Genomic DNA, 7,203 nt, shown 5'->3' with positions numbered 1-7,203 from the left:
AGGGAACCACTGGGAGTTATTAAATCAATGGTGAAAGTTTACAAAGCCATCAGGACTCAAAATAAATTTCACTGTATAAATATACATAAAACTGAAGTACAGAATATATGATATGATTTTTTGTAAGAATAGAAAATATGCTTAAGAAAAGGGGCAGATAGATAATTTCTAAAGTGAAAGGCAAATAATGAAAGATGCACTAGCCTCTAAAGTGGGATGTGTTGGGGAGAAAATATTTCTTTCAGTTTATACTTTTGTAGAGTTCTGTCTTTACGTCACAATGATTCCTCAAAGAATATCTTTGTCGATAATTTTGTAAGAAATCTAAATTTTCCTTAAGATAAATTCCTAGAATTGTAATTCTAGTATATAAACAATATTGAATAATACATTTCTTAAGCAATTCTATATTGATTAATCTGCTATCAGCAAATATATGATAGAGAATTTGTCTGCATCCATAAAATTGTAAATGTTTATTGTTTCCTATGTGATGTAAGAAAAAAACTCATATGTATTAACTCATGAAAATTAGGTTGTTGAACAATTTACCACATATTTGAATAATTTCAGGTTTTCAATTACTTGTTAATATTATTAATACATTATAAATATTAATTGAAACATTGCATATTTCTCTGAAAAAGTTATGCACCACATCTATTTTGTTCTATTCGATATTTGGAAGCATGTAAGTCTTCTGTAATATAATCAAAATATCTGAAACTAGGATTGCTCAAAAGGATACTAAAAATAATTTATGCCAAACTTCTTGGTTTAAAGCTTAAGAAACTCATGTCAAGTAAGTGAAATGATAATGCCTATATTTTAGAAGTTAAAAAATACAAAATCATCATCTGGATTTGGTGTCAGGGTGCGTTTTCTTTTCCCAGTACCAACCCCAGTCCCCAGACTAGCCATATTATCATAAAATCTTAATTCCTAAGTAAGTACATAACAATGAGGTGCTATCATGCCTACGTCTCCTTGTCTTTTATTTTTGGTACTGTGAATGGCTACATATATCATGCACACATTGTGCAGATATCACAAAGTGACATTTATTCTCAAAGAAATGCTGAGATTTCCTCTTCCTTGTTTTAAAAATTAGTAGCTAAACTGGAAAATTCAAGTTGTCAAATATGTATCTCTTTTTTTGATCCCTTAAATAGAATAGGTTCTTATTAGTTACCTGGTAACAACCATTTGCATGGCTAACTTAAGAAAGCAAGGCTGAAAATATCCCATACTTATTTTGAGAGACAATAGAAATACCTAAGTGAATCCAGAGTTTAGTTTGTGAATTTGATACTGTGTTTTAAAATAATATAAATTTATCTTGAACTGCTGACAAGTTTTTAATTTTTTTATTCCAATAAGAAAAGTCAAGGATATGAGAGGAGAAAAAGAAAAAAAACACTTGGTAAATCTGAAGAAAACATATTATTTTAATGAGAAATAATTGCAAGTAAATTAGATACTCTTGAACTTAGTAATTGGCATTCAGTGAAGAGAAATAATAAATATGAACAAACTAATTTGAAAGGCATTTTACATCAATGGAGAGATCAAATTCGGTTTTCATCATCTATGAGAAAACAGAAAGGTTGAATTACTTACATATGATCTCATAATAGCACAGTGAAGCCACAGTTAGAACCCAGGGAGTTCTGAGTCATAATCTTAAATTAGTTCAGTGGGTTGATGTCTTTTCCCCCCACATAAAAGCAATAGTTTCCTGGCCATATGCATATGAATACATAGAGAAAAAGTGATTAACAATTGCTATTAGTAGAAATCATCAAAATAAAATGCATAATTTTGACAAAGCATGGTACTATAAGGCAGATACAATGGTTCCCAATTTATAGAAGAATATGAAAATTCAAATGGTCGTGACTTTCTCTGTCTCGACACTTAGTGAAAATTTTTGGTACTTAAATGTAGATTTTCTCCAGGTTCATATGTCATAGGCATAATGGAAATAATTGTTCTTTTTCTTTGCAAGTGGCAGAAACCCAACTTCCACACTTAGGTTAAAAGTGGAGGCTTACGTTGGCTCACAAGTTATAAGTAAGAGATTAAAAATTATTAAACTGAAAGAAGAGCAGAAACAAATATGAAAATGACTCAGAAACACAGGATGATTATGTTTTCTCCTTCACACACACACACACACACACACACACTCACACACACACACACACACACACACAGAGGCATCTGCTTCTCTCTGCAGGGTGGCTTCATTCTCTTTCACTAAAGACTTTCTCCATATGGTGGGAAAATGGTAACACCCAGGGTGTTCTTGGGAATGGATTTTTATCCCATATTCTCTCAAAGCTTAGTTAACAAATACCATAGTCTAGACTCCCCCAAAACACTGAGAGAACAAATCTGTCATGTGTATACTTCCTCTTCTGCCTCAGCAGCTCACTCAGAAACTCAAGCAAAACTCATTAAATGAGCATCTGCTACTGCTGCTGCTGCTAAGTCGCGTCAGTCATGAACATCTAGTTAAGCTATAACTGTAAGAACCTGAGTTGATATCTGTTCAGTGCCCTCTATAGCTAGTTCTGGGGTTTGTTGCTGTTGTTCAGTCGCTCAGTCATGTCCGACTCTGTGACCCCATGGTCTGCAGCATGCCAGGTTTTCCTGTCCTTCACTATCTCTCTGAGTTCGCTCAAACTCATGTCCATTGAGTCAGTGATGCCATCCAACCATCTCATCCTCTGTTGCCCCCTTATACTCCGGCCCTTACTCTTTCCCAGCATCAGAGTCTTTTCCAATGAGTTGACTCTTCTCATCAATACTGAGGTAGAAAATTTATGTTTTTATCTCTAATTTCCATGAACACCCTGATGACTATACAATATATTCTACTTTGCTGCTGCTGCTGCTAAGTCGCTTCAGTCGTGTCCGACTCTGTGCGACCCCATAGATGGCAGCCCACCAGGCTCCCCCATCCCAGGGATTCTCCAAGCAATAACACTGGAGTGGGTTGCCATTTCCTTCTCCAAAGCATGAAAATGAAAAGTGAAAGTGAAGTCGCACAGTCGTGTCCGACTCTTAGCGACCCCATGGACTGCAGCCCACCAGGCTCCTCCGTCCATGGGATTTTCCAGGCAAGAGCACTGGAGTGGGTTGCCATTGCCTTCTCCAATATTCTACTTTACTGACAAGGAAATAAGGAGGGACTGAAATTTTCACTCACTTCTGTGCAATCCTGAAGCCCTGCCTCTTCCTACATTTCTAATAAGCATACACTAGTGTTTCTTGATTTTATAATTTGCTTTAAATAATTCATTAGACTAATGTTGTAATTAACCTATTTCCACAAAGATATTAAATTGCAAGCTACTTTTGAAAGAAAATACACAAATGTGCAATTAATATCAAGGAAATAATTGTTTTGCTGAAGTCAAGTTTATGCTCATTTTTTCCTTAGCAAGTTCATAAGTATATCAGACAAGTTCTAACAGAATTTAAAGTGATTTTAAAATAGAAGTTATATCAGTATTATCCTTATAATTTCAGAAGAAGGAAGTTTTAAATTTATTGTCACATGTCAGTAAGCTATATGTTTATTGTATTTTGTTACCATTTTGTTTAATGTCAGAAAATATGCTTAACTAAGTATAAAGTAAGAAAATCTATGGAAGAATAATACATAGAAGTTCAATAACTATAAAGCTAAGCACATAAGATATAAAATATTAATATTATAAAGACAATTTTTGTAATCAAACACACAATAAAAAAGAATTAGAATCTGCTGTGTCAAAAATTATGTTTTACTACTTTCTCAAACAGAATTTGAGATAAAATATATTTTGTTTTGGATGATTTTATGTTGTAGCAGTTGTAGTTTGTTTTTCAATCATTGGGGAAATAAGCTCAATTGCTATTGTTGGTTTGGTTAATAATTTTATATTACCTGCAATTAAAGGCAAATTTAACAGAGAATTTAAATACTCTTTGAGTTAACATACTTTTGATGAACTGCTGGCTGTCTTCAGTTGTGATAGGTGAATGCTCAAGCCATTGGTCGGATCTTCAGTTTCTATATCCAGGGATGGCTATAGAGAAATTGAACCATGCCAGAGGCTCAAGTCATGATGATATTTTATTGATCAGTGAATGACTTCCCTCTTACTTAACTCATACCCAGCAATTACGTGGCTAAAATCTGTTCCTCCCCAAATGAGCAGATGAAGGCAAGTATGGTGACAAATGGTAGGCAAATATGGAAAGAGGCATTTTGCCATTTGCAGACTAAGAAAATGCTAGATTTGTTACCAGTATAAATTCTGGCATGGTTAGTTATGGGAAGAGAGATTTTTTTTCTGACATATGTCAAAATCTTACCGAAAAAAGTTGGAAGAATATAGACAGAAAGAAGGCACTGATAGACTCCTACTCTTATTCTGATGGTAGTTGGTAGTACCTTCTTACAACTAAATCCTGTGGTTTCATATGCTATATGACTTCATTAAAATGTTTCAGAGCACTACTGAATTTCCTGTGCTTTATAGCAGAGTCACAGTAGCTGTCTATTTAACTGAGTAGTGTAAATACTTCAATCCTCCTGTCTCAATTTGTCCTGCTCTCCCCTCGGCTCTCTCCATGTCCACGTGTCTGTTCTCTATGTCTGAGTCTCTATTCCTTCCCTGGAAATAGGTTCATCTGTACCATTTTTCTAGATTCTATACATAAGCTCTGTGATGAGCTAGAGGGGTAGGATGGGGCAGTTGGTGGGAGAAAGTTTCAAAAAAGAGGGGATATATACATATGTATCTGTATATATGTATATCTGTATATCTGTATATCTGTATATATGTATATATGTATATATATAGGCTTCCCTGGTGGCTCAGAGGTTAAAGCGTCTGCCTGGAATGCAGGAGACCCAGGTTCGATTCCTGAGTCAGGAAGATCCCCTGGAGAAGGAAATGATATATTCATAGAGTTAATTCACTTTGTTGTACAGCAGAAATTAACAACATTGTTAAGCACTTATACGCCAATAAAAAATGCTACATACTAATGGTAATAATCAAAAAGAAGTTACAGTTTGAAGCCATGGATTAAATCACTAAGAAAACAGTCATTTTTTTCTTCCAGAAAAATTAATTCATGTTTTTGAAACTCAGTAAAAAGTACCTAATTCAGATTCAGGATTCACAAGAAACATAAACACCTGAAGCTTACGATCAGGGGATACTGCCATGCCTTTTATTTAGAAGTACCTTGGATCATGCCTCTCATTTTCCCCCAGTTCCTATCATGCCTGTCCTGGAACTCTCATCAGGAAGAGTGGTCTTGAGGTAATATCTGTATTTTCCTTATTAGCTTGTTTCATGGAAGCAAAGAAATTAAAATTTATTCTTCCCTAATATTGGCATATATTGCTAATGTATCACTTATTTGATATATACACTTATTCTGCCTCAACCAAGTTGAGCACAAGAAGCATCAAATCATATTTATAGCAATAAATAAGCATAATCACAGATATGAATTGCAATATTCTTGATATTTTGAGACTTATGTTCTATCTTTATATTGAATTCAACCTGATCTTTATGATCTGATTTTAATCAATGTTGTTTTTATTATTTCATCAGCTTTATGTCAGAGTAGAATTTCAAAGGCTGACAAAGAGTCCATGACTCATAGCACTTCTATTAACTGCTTGCTTTAGGGTGAATGTTTCATGCTAAACAATAGCATTGGATTCTTTTGATTTTTATGGAGTAAAGTTGGAATTCATTCTCTAATAGCTACTTATGTTTATTTACAGCTCTTTACAGCCGTGTTTCCACAAATCCAATTTTACAGATGAAGGATCAGTGAGGTTAAGTGCTTTGCCCAGCATCACTCAGTATGTGAATTAAAAGCTGAGATTAGAATTTCAAATTTCAATCTTTCTGTGAGTCACTGAGCCACGCTGCCTTGCAAAGCATGAAAGGATTTATTTGGCAATTTTTAAAAATCTTCAAATTTCATGATGAATTTTAAATATTATTTTTGAGGGAGCTCTCTTATAATGATTAAATGCAGTAAATGTACATAATCAAATTCAATATCAGCTATTTTAATTAACTGATCTATAACAAAATTGCCAGTAAAATTTGCTAGTAGTTTGATTCTGACTATATACTTAGATCATAGAAACAAATTAATATGTCTTTTTGTTTTATAAAATAATATGAATTGCTCACCAGTAATGGACTGTAAAGCTGATAGATAGGGATATAAATGTTCTTATCCAATAACTATGTTTAATTTTTGTTAAATATTTTTAAAGTAGATTATGTTATATTGAAGAGGATTCTAGGCTTGTAGAGTGCAAATTTGGAGCCAATTTTCATCTATAAAAGGCCAATACATTAATAAACTGAGTTTTTACAGATCTCTAATTAAAAATACATCATGTATTATAAAGTACATTTAAAGCTACTGTGAAGTAAATTCATTTTTGTGTGAATAATTATGTCCCTTAATAGATAACTTAATAACATATAGAATAATTGAAAAAAAATTCTTACAGCACAATCTCTGACTCATAGAAGACAAACTCCAGAAGATATTCATGCCTCTCGAGAGTCCTGACTGTAATTCAGTTCAGTTCAGTCGCTCAGTCGTATCCGACTCTTTGCGACCCCATGAATCACAGCACGCCAGGCCTCCCTGTCCATCACCATCTCCCAGAGTTCACTCAGACTCACGTCCATTGAGTCAGTGATGCCATCCAGCCATCTCATCCTCTGTCGTCCCCTTCTCAGAATATGATATTTATCTTTCTCTTTCTGACTCACTTCACTCTGTATAATTGGTTCTAGGTTCATCTACCTCTTCAGAACTGACTCAAATGGGTTTCTTTTTATGGCTGAGTAATAGTCCATTGTGTATATGTACCATGACTTCTTTATCCATTCATCTGTCTATGGACATCTAGGGTGCTTCCATGTTCTACCTGTTGTAAATAGTGCTGCAATGAACAATGGGATACATGTGTCTTTTTCAATTTTTGTTTCCTCGGGGTAAATGCCTAGGATTGGGATATATGGTGCTTTTATTCCTAGTCTTTTAAAGAACCTCCATACCGTCTTCCACAGTGGCTGTATCAATTTACATTCCCACCAACAGTGCAAGAGAGTTCCCTTTTCTCCACACCCTTTCTAGCATTTATTGTTGGTA

At 34.3% G+C, this 7,203-nt stretch overlaps 1 non-coding gene across 1 annotated transcript; it reads left to right on the top strand.

Annotated features, from left to right (window-relative positions):
• The first annotated feature begins 4,862 nt into the window (after nt 1-4,862).
• Nucleotides 4,863-4,935, top strand: TRNAS-GGA (transfer RNA serine (anticodon GGA)). The gene has a single exon. It is a non-coding gene; the product is annotated as a tRNA-Ser (tRNA).
• Nucleotides 4,936-7,203: the final 2,268 nt, after the last annotated feature.

Source organism: Ovis aries, chromosome 1 (genome assembly GCF_016772045.2).
Source record: "Ovis aries strain OAR_USU_Benz2616 breed Rambouillet chromosome 1, ARS-UI_Ramb_v3.0, whole genome shotgun sequence".
Lineage (NCBI taxonomy): Eukaryota > Metazoa > Chordata > Mammalia > Artiodactyla > Bovidae > Ovis > Ovis aries.
Note: the sequence above shows the minus strand (reverse complement) of the source record. Positions and strands in the feature narration are given on the sequence as shown.